This window comes from Solea solea, chromosome 18 (genome assembly GCF_958295425.1).
Source record: "Solea solea chromosome 18, fSolSol10.1, whole genome shotgun sequence".
NCBI classification, from domain to species: domain Eukaryota; kingdom Metazoa; phylum Chordata; class Actinopteri; order Pleuronectiformes; family Soleidae; genus Solea; species Solea solea.
In genome coordinates this window covers 20,546,712-20,560,768 of record NC_081151.1, presented here as the reverse complement: position 1 = coordinate 20,560,768, position 14,057 = coordinate 20,546,712, and the positions used below count along the sequence as shown (strand labels likewise).

The window sequence follows — 14,057 nt, the reverse complement described above, 5'->3', positions numbered from 1 at the left end:
TATGCGCTCAGCACAATTATCCCACAGGCCAGAATTTACAAATAGATTTCAACCTAGAGCCTCTGCTTTAATTTTCTAATGCAGTGACCCATCCTGCAGCAGTGTAATAGCAGGTCCCTGCGTGACAATTAAAATAAATCACGTCTGAACAGAATTCGCCATATGTATTCATGCCTCATCAGTAACTGAATTGACATCAATGATTTATCCCGTGGAACTTAAATACCAGTGCCCGCACCACATAGGACGACCACCCTGCAAGTACTCAAGTTCTACGTGCCTTTCAACAGCCCTGCTGTGCATAATGAAATTGGACTCGTCTGAGATAAATGAAGGGTTGTGGGAGGATAGACAGTGGTGGTTGTGAGCAGCTTGGAAACCATGATGTGAAGTAAATGGATGGGCTTGAAAGAGCAATAAAGAAATGTACAATAGATTGAATATTTTTGCCCAAACACACATTTTTAAACATGATAATCAACCGACTGAACGTTTTGGTTTCATATACAGCTTCCTTTTACGCGTTGTCAATCTGATTCAAGTGGTAGTTGATCATGAGGTCGCCCATAAGAATCTGAACTTCTGTTCGGAAGCCTCCAGAATCATGATTCGGCTAATGCTATGTGCGACGTATATGTGCTATGTAGCACATTTGTGAACGCTTGTGCATATTTGTGCACATTTGTAATCAGGAAAAATTCCAACGGTTTCTGAAAGCCAACGTGTGGTTATTACGGTAATTTCACTCGCATTGTTGCAGGAAACCGGTGAATCAGCGTCTTTGTCACCAGAGAAGAGGGAGTTTGAAAAACGCCTCTACATAAGTTTCCATTTTTTGGCTTGTTTTTGCACATTGAGACAAAGACTCAAACAAATGTTATTTTAAATATGTTTTATACTGTTAAAATTTCAAATTTAACACACAAAATCTGGTGTCCGTGAACAGCTACAGTGTTTTTTCTAAATAAAACTTTGTTTTTCTTCATTTTAAATTGTTAATACACTATTTTAACATGCAGTAAATTGTAAATAAATGGCAGATATTGAATGTTATGTTAAAAACACTTACTCACAGGACACTCTCTGGTCCTTTTATGGTTAAAATAAGCAAAAAGAAATTTCAGACGGACATATTGAGATTTGGGTGTTAGGGTTGCTTGACTAACGGACTTACAGACTCAGAATTACTTGACTTGTGAAATATTTACATTTTCTCAAATATTGAGGGGGTTAATGTTACAATTTGTCTTTGAAACACGGGAAAACGTTGGGTGCCTGCTTTTGTAGACCTTTTCGTACAAACCTGGCAACCGAGCGACACCAACACCACAACGTGAAATTTAATTCAACAACTCAAATCCCACAGAGGATTTTAACATATTTAAATGTGGAATACCTGGGAAATCACCTCCATCCTCTATATTCATATGACTTCACTTCTTATTTGATTGATTTAGAGCAGGGACTCGACTTGACTCGCTCGATTCTTGCAGGAATGACTTACTTGTGACTCCCATCACTGCTAAATGTGACACCATGTGCTATTGAAGAAGAGCCGAAACTAGGGATTGAGCTCATTAACTCTCTTACTGACGTTATAAATCAAGTGAGACTCATTTTCCCATAGACCTTCTTTTTCACAACCAGTGAAATCGACCCCTAGTGACTATTGAGTCTATTTTTGAGACTATATCCACTTTTAATGTATGGTCTATGATCTAATATGATGTTTCTAAACATACAAAAGAGATGAAGTGTCGTTCTGGTTCCAAATTAAAAATACGACCATATTTCAACCTTAGTAGACCATAAGAAAAAAACCTCTCATACCATGGGCTATTTCCATATTATTATTAAAAATGACAGCTACAGTAGAAATGTGGGGGGACTCTTCAAGGTCTAAATATCATTGTGCTCACATGTGAATCTTCTTGCGCTGTTTAAGTCACAGACCCCCACCAGCCCTTTTGAAATAATGTGAATCTGTTTCCCACTGTGTATAACTAGTCACCTTCCTCCCGATTTGGATGTCCTCATCCTCATGCGGCGCGTCACCCTCATCAGCTTTACTTTCGGTGCTTTTGATTAATCCTGTCTCATTTGAGATTTTGAGACTATCAATGGGAATTATTCAAATCCCCGAGGTATGAAATAGCTATGAGGAGGCTGTGGAAGACACTCATTAACCCCAAATGGAGGGGAGCCCGCAGTAAATCTCAATGAATTCTCTCTATCATAGAAATCTGATTAGTTATGGTGGCTGTGCCTAATCCCTGTTGAAGGTAGAAGTTAATTTTGCCCAGTGTACATGTAATAATTTGCGATATGCACTTCCTTTTTAACGTACAGTATGTGTTACTGGACAGTTTATTTATATTTTGAAAATAAAGGATGACAATAATGGGGAAAATAAATTAACCCTTTAACACCGAGCGTATGGCAGACGACACGTCCGTAATTACGCGACCGTTTGTGCTATCAGAAAAATGCCAACGGTTTCTGAAACCTGAGAAGTGGCACGTCGTATCAAACGGGTGGTTATTATGGGAATTTCACTCACGCCATTGCAGGAAGCCGGCGAATCAGCGTCTTTGTCACCAGAGAGGAGAGAGTTGGAAAAACACCTGTACATAGTTTCCATTTTTTTGGCCCGTTTTTGGGCATTGAGATGTAAAATCCAACAAATGTTATTTTAAATACATACAGCAGGTGTTCATGTATGACTACAGTGTTTTCTCTCCAGAAAAGTGTTTTTTCTTCATTTTAAACAGTATTTTAACAGTTAACTGTAAATAACTGCCAGATATTGACAGTTATGAGCAAAAATACTCACTCACAGGACATTTTCTGGGCCATTTATGGTAAAAATAGACAAAGAATAGGGGGTGTTAAAGGGTTAAGGCATCAGGCAGGGATAGTATGTTACAACTAAATAAATCAAATAGCCCAAAGTTTGCACCAATAACAGGACACCACATGTATGGATTTAATCACTGAAATGTAGTAACTTGTGCAAACGCCTTGTTCTATTGATCATTCTGTTGTTGTTAGTTCTGCACCGTCCTCAAAGGATGTCTTTATCCTTTTCCTTCTTTTTTTTTTAGCATAAAGTAATTTTTCAGGCCCCCCCCCCCTGAAGGCAGTTGTTTTAGCCAAATATGATCAACAGCTGCTATATATGATTCCATAATTTGAGGCTTAATATGTTCCATTAATGCCGGAGCACTCTCAGGCACAGATAGCGACAGTTGACGCAAACCTCCCCTGGTGTGCGCTGCTTATTCTCCGCCGTGTCAGCCAGGAACATGGCACGGAGCGGTGCTGCTGCCATTCTCTTACATGCAGATGTCAATTACAGAGGTGGCAGAGAGTGGCGAGCTGTGCACATCTGCCAGTGCACCGGCAGCCAGTGAAGCATGAATTCATTCTGCCATCAGTTAGTAAGCTTCACCTGACAATAATGTCTGCAAAACGCTGCCCAGACCCAGCAGTCGTGCTGGTCCAAGTTTCACAGTTAAAACCAGCTGAGGAAAATCATTTTCTGTCTTTCTTCCTTTGAGCAGACGCTTCAGATTTTTCTTCTTCTTCATCCTTCATGGGTCACGTGGCCCTATATGAGGCTGTGTGTATGTCTTCTTCTGGGGTTTGTGATAGGGAGGGAGGGAGGGAGGGAGGTTGTGGGGGTTCTCCCTCATCACACCCAGACCTCTGCTGCCTGCTCTGTTATTAGGCAAATACAGTACATCAGGGACAGACCAGCTCCACCACTGTTGTCATCTAGTTATCACATCTCGCGCTCAACCACCTGCTGAGTTCACAGAGCGATCAGCATCCCCCGCGACCCGGCGCGTGCCTCTGTGTGTCTCTCTGCTGGAGACCTTGGATATGTTAAACACCCCCGCCCCCCCCCCCCCCCCCCCCAAACGGTCAGCACCAGCGTTTGTACACGCAACATCTCCCCTCATAAACGAGTTTGCTCGTCGCCTCAAACGCACGTGCACGCGCACAAACAAACACAAACTTTTTTGATGCAGTCATTGTCTCGGTGAGCCTACATCCAGAGCGCGTGTGGACTTGTGACGCTGTTTGTGCGGTGCTATCAGAAGCCGTTTGTCGCCGTCAACATGTTTTTTTTTTTTTTTCCAAAAGCATCAGGCGCTCTAAGTGTGTGGATTACAGCGGTATACATTTGTATAATGCCTGTGATAATGGGATAAAGCAGCTTTCCGTGCCAGAAATCTGTATGGAGAATGGATTATTCCAAAGCTCTGCCTATGGGACATTGAACCCTGGAGTTATCACAAGCAGTCAGCATCTCAAGTGGGTGCATTGCCTCAGAAAAGTGTTCTGTATTTCATGTCCGCGCTCTATCCTCCGGAGAGAACGCACGAGACGAGGAGGCCACAGTTGTATAGGTTTAAGTCCGTAATTACCATAGGAGCACGAGAAAGGACGAGATATAGTGGTTCTGTCTCACATTTGCATTTGCATGACATCAGGACTGTGTGCACAGCCTGCATTTCTTTATTGTTCTTACAGCCGTGATACAGGAACCCACTGAACTAGTTTGTATATTCCTCTTGATAGCTATTATGGAGGGAAATTTGCATTTGCATGCACACAAAAGCAATTATCTTCAATTTATACACATTTCATAGAAACATGTACCCAATTAGACGGCCATTTCGGGGGTGGGGGGGGGAGACTGATAAGACGAGCAGCTCTCATGTTGGAACATCTGAGGTCTGGACAGACGACGTGTCCTGCCGCTTCCCCCCGATACCCCCCGATCCCTATCGTTGTCACATGGCGCCGGCGTTTTTGTTTTGTGGGCCGCTCAGTACGCCGCACACGCTCGTTTTCGAGCGCAGTTAATTTCACCCCAATTAATAACGGGGAAGTGGTGGAAAAAACAAACGTTGCCCCAGTGCTTTGATATTCGTGAAGAAAGTGAGCGGTGAGATGGCAAAGCGGGCAGTCTCTGTTGACTACGTCAAAACCCCAGTGGTTTTATGACACGTGTGTACTTCAGTGTGTCCTGTTGACATTAACAGGAGGAAGAGGAATCTCAGATGACATCTTTGAATGTGCTCATTCATTAGCCCAAACAGGCTTATCTGCTTTAAGTCTTTGGCTTAAGAACCCCCCCCCCCCTCTCTCTCACCGAGGAATGACTCACCTCCATATTGCCTCGTTATTCACCAACAGCAACAATTACGTCACCCCCGTTACTAGCTGTTGGAGATTATTGGGTTATTTGTGCAAATCCTCCTTTTACATGATATCAAGTGCTTCGCCAGAGGTGTGTGTGTGTGTGTGTGTGTCTGGTTTGAGAGGAAAAACACACAAGACTTAAAGATTTTTGGAAACGTTCTAATTTGAGAGTTATACGAGAAAGTGGATACCACGGCCGTATCTGTCTATTAAATATGAAACTACAGCCTGGAGATAGTGTGTTTAGCTTAGAATAGCTCTGGGAGTGTGATATCAGCGTACTACCACCTTTAAAACACACTAATTAACATAGTTTACCTTGTTTGTGTTGTATTTAAATCAATGTGTGAAGCAGTTGCAGTAGGTTTTTCCTGGTTAGACACAGCTACTTCCTGGTTATAAAACTGATAATAAGAATAACAAAAAAAAAGACTTTAACAGATCATCTTATCTGCCGTGTAGGTGGATGTATCCCGGACTGTTTCACAGACTGTATTGCATTTGGGATCTCATGATTCTGCCATTTATTTATTGGGGGGGGGGGGGCATATATACTTGGGCAGAATGGTGCAGGATTGTGAACTCAATCACAGCGAGAGGGGATGTCAGTGCACAGGGCGCTCCCCGTGAATCACACACTGAAAGGCTATCACCCAAACCTCCAAGGTCCACTGCCATCTCATCAGTCATCGCGGGCCAGACCAAGCCACCGACTGTTCAACCGTGCACACGCTCGGTTCACTTGGGACTTTCACAAACTCAGCCCCTCCTTTTTCCGCCTCCCCTATAGTCGCTCCAATATCCATACGCTCTGCCCGAGAGCCATAGCATAACATATTCCAAGGTCTGAGTGTGACTTTGCCGCTCAAAATTCTGTCACTCTGCCTCGATTGTGTGTGAAAGTGAAGGCCGCGCGGGCTTGTTTTGTCACACTGGCTGCTCCTTTGAGATGGATTCTGGTGCCTTTTAATTTATAGCTTTACCGCGTCGTACAGTACTTCTCTATTTGTCACGTAGTTACGCCTCCAATTACACAGTCAAATATGAATTTCGTACCGTTTGGATGTTTCATTTTTGTGTTTAATGTGTGCAACGTATATCTGTTTGTAAAAAGAATTAATAATAATAAACTTTATTTGAATAGCACCTTTCATACAAGGATTGCAGCTCAAAGTGCTTCACAATAAAAGGAAAATGACATTTAAAAACAAAAGATGCAAATAAATCAGTAATAATACAACACAGGGTGGAATAGAAAAGGAAAACGCTTGAGTCAAGAGGTTAAAACCCTGTTTTAACTTTAAAATATTAAGTTGAAAGTCTTCTTTTAATAAATATCTAGTGAGCTGGCATGCTTGTTATCTAAGGGTAGTGTGTTTCAAAGTTTAGAGGCGTATGTAACCCCAATTCTCTCGACTGCACACAGCTAACAAGGGAGTTGGCAATGTAGCTTGGTCGTAGCCAATGAAGTGCTTTGTATACGAGGAGGAGGAGCTTAAAGTCAACTCGTAATGTTACAGGAAGCCGGTGTAGGTGCAGCTAAGACTGGACTCATATGCTCCCTCTCTTCCTGGTTCTGGTTAATAAACGAGCAGCAGAGTTTTGGACGAGCTGAAGTCTGTCACTTTGTGAGGCCAGTAAAATAAAAAAAAAGTTCACAACCATCCCTTCCAGTTTACCAGATCTTATCCATTTCTTTTCCATTTAGACGCCGTCCCAAAAAAAACCAAGTGGGTTTAAACCAGCGCTGCGTTGAACTGAAACGGGCTGTGGGCGATGAGGTACGAAGAAAACATGCATAAATGAGTGACACGCGGTGTGCGGCACATGAGGGATAATGCATATTTGCATGATTACATGGACACATGAGTGATTTACCTGCACTTGTGTCTGACAGCCATTTCAGATGAAGGACGTATGAGTGGCATCTGATCCTGGATTCTTTAACCGTCGCTCCCGAACGCCGCTCACATCATAGCGTGTAATTGCCGTATGACCATGAGGAGGTAGGCAAAGTGTGTGTGTGTGTGTGTGTGTGTGTGTGGGGGGGGGGGGGAATGATGTTTATCCAGCAGATTTCACCAGTGGGACGCCGATAAATTATGGGATGCATATTGCAGTTGATTCAGTGCTACTAATTTGTGATTCAAAACACTTTGTCTTGGGATTCATTTGCACATGTGTGTGTGTTTTAATGCTGACTTCAAACTTTTGTGGATGCCATAGTATACAGCAGGTTCTGTGCATTTATAGAAGGGGAGAAAAACACTGGGGGGAAAAAAAAGAGAGTATACTCTCTGCTGTGCATCAAGAGGCGCCTCTTAATACTAAATCCCGGACGTGTATGGTGACAGTCGACCAATATTCTCCGAACCAACGCTTGCCTTCTCTCCTGTGCAGTTTTTTCAAGTTTTCCAATTACACTTTTCCAAAGTTTAAAAGTATTATCAGCCCAGTTCACTTGCTCTGTGGCTTATTCAGGCCCACTGGCCCTGTGCACACTGTGTGGCGCGTTCTCCGCCATCCACTTTTGGCACACTCACGGCCAAGCCTAAGCCACATTAGAAAACAGATGATATGACAATTTCACCCATACAGCGTTATCCCCCTTTTGCCTCACTCTGGTTCACCTGTGGCCAAGCAATCTTCCTCAAGTTAGCACAATAATACATAAACAGCATTATTACCATAATGTTTGAATAAAAAAAAGGAAGGAAAAAAAGGAAACTTTGAATGGAGGGTGGGCGTCGGGGTGCGGTGGCAGGGGAGGAGAAATATTTGATTAATCTTCTTAACACGTTTCATGTGCAGATTCTTTGAGTTAATTTCAAGGACCATGCCTAAAGGAGATTACCTCCCCATGCTCCTGCACATTTGCTCATGAGTGATTTTGTTTATTCATGTTTTATATTATAATGCTCCTCCTGCTGTCTGCAGCCACAGAACCACTGGCAAAAATGCAATTTATTTCCCGCTTTGCACATGATGGAAACAGCTGATAATGTCGCCGGGAAATATGAAGACTGCTGGGATGGGACCAAACAGCGTGCTATTTATGTATGGAATATAAATAAAATATTTTTTGTGGCTTCTCCTCTAACAAACGTGGACCCAAAAGTTGCTCTGGTTAGTGTTGACTCTCGCGGCGTCGGGCATGCACCTTTTCTGTATCTCGTGATTTAGATTTCCGTATCTTTCATCTGTCGCTAGATTAGCGTCCACGATAACATGGATCATCACGGAGAAAAGGTCAAAGATGCATTCGAGTTCTCGGAGGTTGCAGATTATGCCTCCGCGCCGCCGGCAATCACACTTATCATCAGCAGCTTACAGTGAGCTCGCCCCTGCCAGTGTGTGTGCGCCTCCCCTCGCATGAAAACCCATCTACAGTATGTTGTCATGACATATACGACGCGGGCCTGCTCATATTTCACTGATGCGACTCAGTTATGACCGTGCATCAAAGTCGTTTTCATCACTCCGGCTAATATGGATTTATCTTTGCCACTGGCAGTGATGGGAGGGCTGACGTAACTGTTTACAGTGACTCCGACGCTCGCTCAAGATGACGAGGGCGATGATGATGACGGCCCGGCGCCCGCTGCCCAGCAGACGGCCCGCATGGCAGGATTTATGGCCCGTAGTGCCAGCGCTCGGCACGGAATGCATTGTCTCTGGGCGGATCGTTCAGCCTGTCCTTGCTTTATTGATCTCACTCCTCACAAGTTCACAACTTCCGCGTTCCCGGTGCTTCACTTGACAGAGGAGAGATTTAGTGGAGGGATGAGGTCAGATAGAGGAAGAGAGATGGAGGGGGGGGGGGAGGAGAGGAAGAGGGAGGTGGAATGAGAAGGTGAGTGAGTAACAGGAAATGAGAAAACCCGAGAAGGAGGGGAAATAAAAGGAGGCTGTAACGGAAAGGGGTAGGGAAGAAGAGGGAGTTGGATGGAAAGAGAAGGAGGAAGAAGGGGAGGGTTACTTCCTCTGGGAGGATGCAGCTCTAGGCCAGGTCAGGGAAGATTGATACTTGTGAGTGTGCAGAGGCCTGCGGAATTAGCCCCTGGTACGGTGGAGATCCAGTAGTAAACACACCCAGCAGCTCTCAAAAGTCTTCACATCAGTCTCAACGCACTCATTTTTGCAGCGCACACTGTACACACACACACACACACAGACACACACACTCGTATCCCTCTAAGTGTTTGACTCACCCAAGTGTTCGGCGGATGACCGTACAGCTGTGCGGTAAACCCGGACACGCGTCTGACTCCGGGTACTTCGTCTCCATCGTCTTTTTTGCTTTTAGCACTTTTAAAACCAAAGTGACGCGTGTGCTCACGGGGCGTACGCAAACATGTGTTGACGGCGCACACTCCACTTGAAGGTGACATACAATATGTAACAACCCCATTCCCCCCCTCCTTGTGATCTTTTGATCATGGTAGTCCCTCAAATCCCCGTCCAGACATGACTTTGAATGACCTCCTGCCATCTTTCCCTCTCTTTCTTTCTTTCTTTGAGAGCTTTGGCTCCCCCCCCCCCCCAGGGTCCACAAGATTATATTAGACAGCGACTCAGTGCTGTTCACAAAACCCACAGGGAGTGTGAAGAAGGCAACTTGCATAAGACTAGGCCAAACTCATAACTCGTCCGCCCTTAGGGAGGACAAAGCCGAGGCTCTGTAACGTCTATGTCAGTCCGTGTACAGGCTAATTGGCCTGGAAATTATGTATTTGTTTGTCTGCGTGTCGATGGGTTTGTGCGCGGGTGTCCGTGCGAGTACGTGCGAGTAATCTCTGTGTGTTTAAAAACCGCACCGACTGTACATTTGTTCCCTGTGCGAGTACACGATTCATTGTTAATGATTTTGTCTGGTGCCTGGCTCACCCATCCGCCGTCGGAACATTCATTAGCGTGTGCGCGGCAGAGCCGCTCTGCCCTGCAACCCCCTTTATCTTTTGAACTCAAGACACTTTGATAAGGATTTCAGAATGACTCGAGATCAGAGTGCAACTACATTCAATTACTCCTCCGCTCTCTGAGAAGCACATAGACTTCCAAACGAAGCCGCGGAAAGTGAGAGCGGGAATGCTCGTCTTTCTCAGAAGGAGAAGAAAAAAAGAAGAGAAGAAGTTGTGTTATTGAGGTAGTGAGCAGGGAAAACACAGTGACATGCAGTGTGCTTTGCCGTTAGCATGTACATGTAGAGTCTTTTGATTCTTTTAATGAAGTGAGTGAGCGCGGAGTAGACGTGCAAAAGCAGTGGAGAGGAGCAGCGACGTTTTGGGCCGTGTGATCCAAAAATAAAATGGGTCATCAAATTACCCCAGTGATTGTGTGTACCTGCTCAATTATGATTGATCTTGGCAACGGAAAACAAAGTAGTGTATTTTATTTGCATGTTAAAAGACACCATCCCTCCTCCCCCAGCGCCATAATTATCTCAAATGTGGAATGCTATTAAGGTATTCATAATTTATTTCTGTGTGGTGAGGACACAATAGACGAGTGCGCAACGCTCTGCCAAGCCCCAGATTTTTTTATTTTTTTATTTTTTTTTAAAGTTAATTGAAAATCTCATTTGCATGAGGAGAAAATCAAACACTCATTTCCATACATGAGATTATAAAAAAAGATAACCACTTGTGTTTGTTGTTCCATATTTGATCGGAGCATTTCCGCCTAATTGCTAAATGCTGCAAATAGGGCTGGAGTGTAACCTCCAAAACTAATGTTCACAAGGCGGCTGGATGTAATGTTTCGGTTCAAATGCTGCACTTTATGTTTATTTATCTGCCTTTTCCCAAAAGTTTGTGTCTGTGTGTGTGTGTGTGTGTAAAATCAGGCAAATTCCTGCCAAAGCCTTGGTTATTACATATTGGAAACACATAAAATGCATAGCTGGGTATCTGCCAGTTTCGCAGCTGGATGTTGTGCAGAGCGGCAGATCCACAGAGCTGACTGTGGCAGCCGGAGCCAGTGATCTTCTCCATGATTTGTGTGTGTCCCCGGTTCACAAACATACAAACAACCTCCCGTGAATTCCATCTCTCCTCTGTCTCTCACTAACACACACACACACTATTCCAGGCGGACACCATTACAGGCCCAGTCTCCGCCGCTGTTCACTACTTGAAGCTCATTAATGCAGCCTCCAACATGGACGGACACCAGGAGATTTCCAACCCCTCCCTCCCTCCTTATTCCTCCAAAAAAAAAACATGATTAATAGGATTTATTTAGCAATCTGAACCCTGCAGGTAAAAGTGGCCTGAGCATTGCTGGGCATGACTTATGCAGCGCTGACACATTTCTGTCTCACACGTTATGAATCACCGGGGCTAATATCAGAGGAGGCCATAAACAGTGACGTAAGCCGCTGTCCAGTGAGAGATTCTTCTAAGTGTGACTCATGGGGGATCTGCTGTTGATTCAGCATGTTGCACAATTACGTGGTGGATTGACATATTTCTATTCGTTCTGTGTGTCTCGACATGCTCTTTCCTCTTTTACCCACGTTGTAAATCTGTCTCGATTTTATCCGTTTCATCTCCCTGCGACGTCTCGTTTTTTTTTCCGCCGCTAATGATCGGGTTACGGTCTGTAATGTAAAACCTGTGGGTTTCTCACGCAGGTGCTCGCGAGGTTATGTCAGGGGTATGAACATCATCAGTGGAATGCTGCGTATGGACTGGACTGTTTACGTCCCCGCACGGCTACACCGCCGTAGCAACACACACACATGTGGCGACCTCTATTCAGCAGCTGGGAAAGGACAACTGTCAAAGGAAATGACATAAGGTATATTTTATTTCTCTGCGCCGTCTGACCTAAGCATTTTGCCTCAGACAATAACATGTGCCGTGTGTTTTCGTCAAGGGCTCCAGCAAAGGTAATTGAAAAGCATTGCCCAGTGTAGCGTATGCACTCAGACATGTGACGAGACCACTATTATGCTTCGCCGTGGCCTGGAGGGATGAGCGGATGAGGAGATACGGGGGGACTGCGTGATAGAATTTCTTTGAGATTAACTGGACGCCCCCCATACGTGTGGAGATACAGGGCATATGGCTTCTCAAAACCAAATGAACACCATCATAATAAATACAAATAAATACATTTCAGTTTAAGTGGTAGCCGAGTGCAAACACGAGACCCTCCAATCTTCCCTCTTAAACGACTCGTGTGATTTCTTTTTTCGCCCCTTCGTCCTCGCGGCCTTCACGGCAAGTGTGCAGTAAACGGGCAGGGAGCCCGAATACTCGGTGCCTCATGTAATAAGCATATAATTAAACTCCTCTGACAATTACATCATGCATTATCAGCCTAAGCCAGATCCATTACTCCTCTCGATCAATGACTTGGCCACAATAGGCCTCCTACTCTGACCACACCAGGGACTGGCAGCCGGGCAGCTGCAGGCTGCTCTGCCGTGCTGCAGGACCAGTAAGTGCTGTTAGTGACATCCAACACCAGTGATTTGAATGGAGGAAAGGGAGGAGGTCTGGCTACTTAATGCTAGGTAAAGAGGAAAGAAGGAAATGGGAATTACTCCTGATGAGGACAGTGAGGAGTGGTGGTGCAGCAGCAGCTACTTGCTGAGGCTGTAGAGTGTAATGATGAGTCATGGTTGACATAGAAGTAGAGCATGGTTTTTTTCCCCTTCCTCTGCAGCACTGGAGATTACGATCTGTAATAATGGAATGAAAGATGACTGGGCTGGAGCAAAGGCTCGCCCCTGGTAGTGAGTTGCATAATGATTATGAATTAAACATCAGAGGAACTTGCAGCCAATGTTTTAATCTGTGGGTGCATCAAAAAAAAATCATATTTTCAAGACGTGCAGCGGCATCTAAGAACACACGCGTACAAAAACAAAACACGCCGTCTCTTGGTGCATCTGGATGATGATGTTGGAGAGTCTCAGAGTGGACGCAGACCAGTTTGCACGATCACAGCAGTAACACATTCAGGATGAAAGAATGGCAATAGAGTTGCACCATCGAAAGAAAACACAACCCTCAACACATAATCAGCTCTTGTCATACTTTCTGTGGCGACGTTGGCAGAAGGAAGTCAGGAAAGTGACCACTCGCTTGCCATCTGCTTATGTGATGTGAGAAGGGTATGAGGTTATAATTTTGATCAGTCTGCCAAATGGTTTTCTGCCTGTCAGAGTGGTCTGAGAGGAGCAACCAGAGGCCCTGCAAATAGATTAAATCAGCCCAACCTCTCTCTCTCTCTCTCCCTGCCTCCATCTGCTTTGCTCCCTCTCCTTACTCCCTCTTTCAATAGCTACCTCTCACCATGCCCTCAATTCATCTATTCCCCTACTCATCCATCCATTTCATCTTTTTTCTTCCCTCCCATACTACTCCCTACTCCTTTTCACCAAAAATTATTACATTACACATCCAGGGGACATCCATTAGCTCAGAACATGTTCTTTCTCTCCCCCCTCCTCCACACCCAGTCCGTCTTCTCCTCCACTCTTTCTTGCCCTTCCAGGAATTGGCCGCGGCGATGTTATTTCAGATTATACAGTTGTTAAAGCTCATTTTAAGCTAACAACAGGACATCAAAAGTGGCGAACCCCGCGCAGAGGGAGGGGAGGAGGTGTTGATGGAGTTTCTGGGCAGGTGAGAAATGGAGAGGCGCCGCGAAGAAAAGATCTGATCAGATGGAAGGAGGAGATTAGAGAGGGAATTATTAATGGAGCTTGGGCCCTTTGGAGCAGGAGATTTGTTTGGAGGAGGATGCAGAACTGCGTGTGAGATAATCAGGAGCGGGCGGGGGGGGGCGGGGGCAAAAAGATTTTCTCACCTTTAGCAAAATCTGAAATT

The 14,057-nt window shown here is 44.8% G+C and overlaps 1 protein-coding gene across 5 annotated transcripts in view; it reads left to right on the top strand.

Moving 5' to 3' along the window:
* Positions 1 to 14,057, top strand: part of LOC131444765 (doublecortin domain-containing protein 2C) — a 303,607-nt gene that overhangs the window by 118,233 nt on the left and 171,317 nt on the right. For 4 of the 5 annotated variants that reach the window (XM_058615393.1, XM_058615391.1, XM_058615392.1 and 1 more), the window contains exons 11-12: positions 6,923 to 6,995; positions 7,112 to 7,220. The exons of the other annotated variant lie outside the window; for it this stretch is intronic. The gene's annotated coding sequence lies outside the window, so the exon portion shown is untranslated. The remainder of the gene's footprint in view (positions 1 to 6,922; positions 6,996 to 7,111; positions 7,221 to 14,057) is intronic. 5 annotated transcript variants of the gene reach the window in all.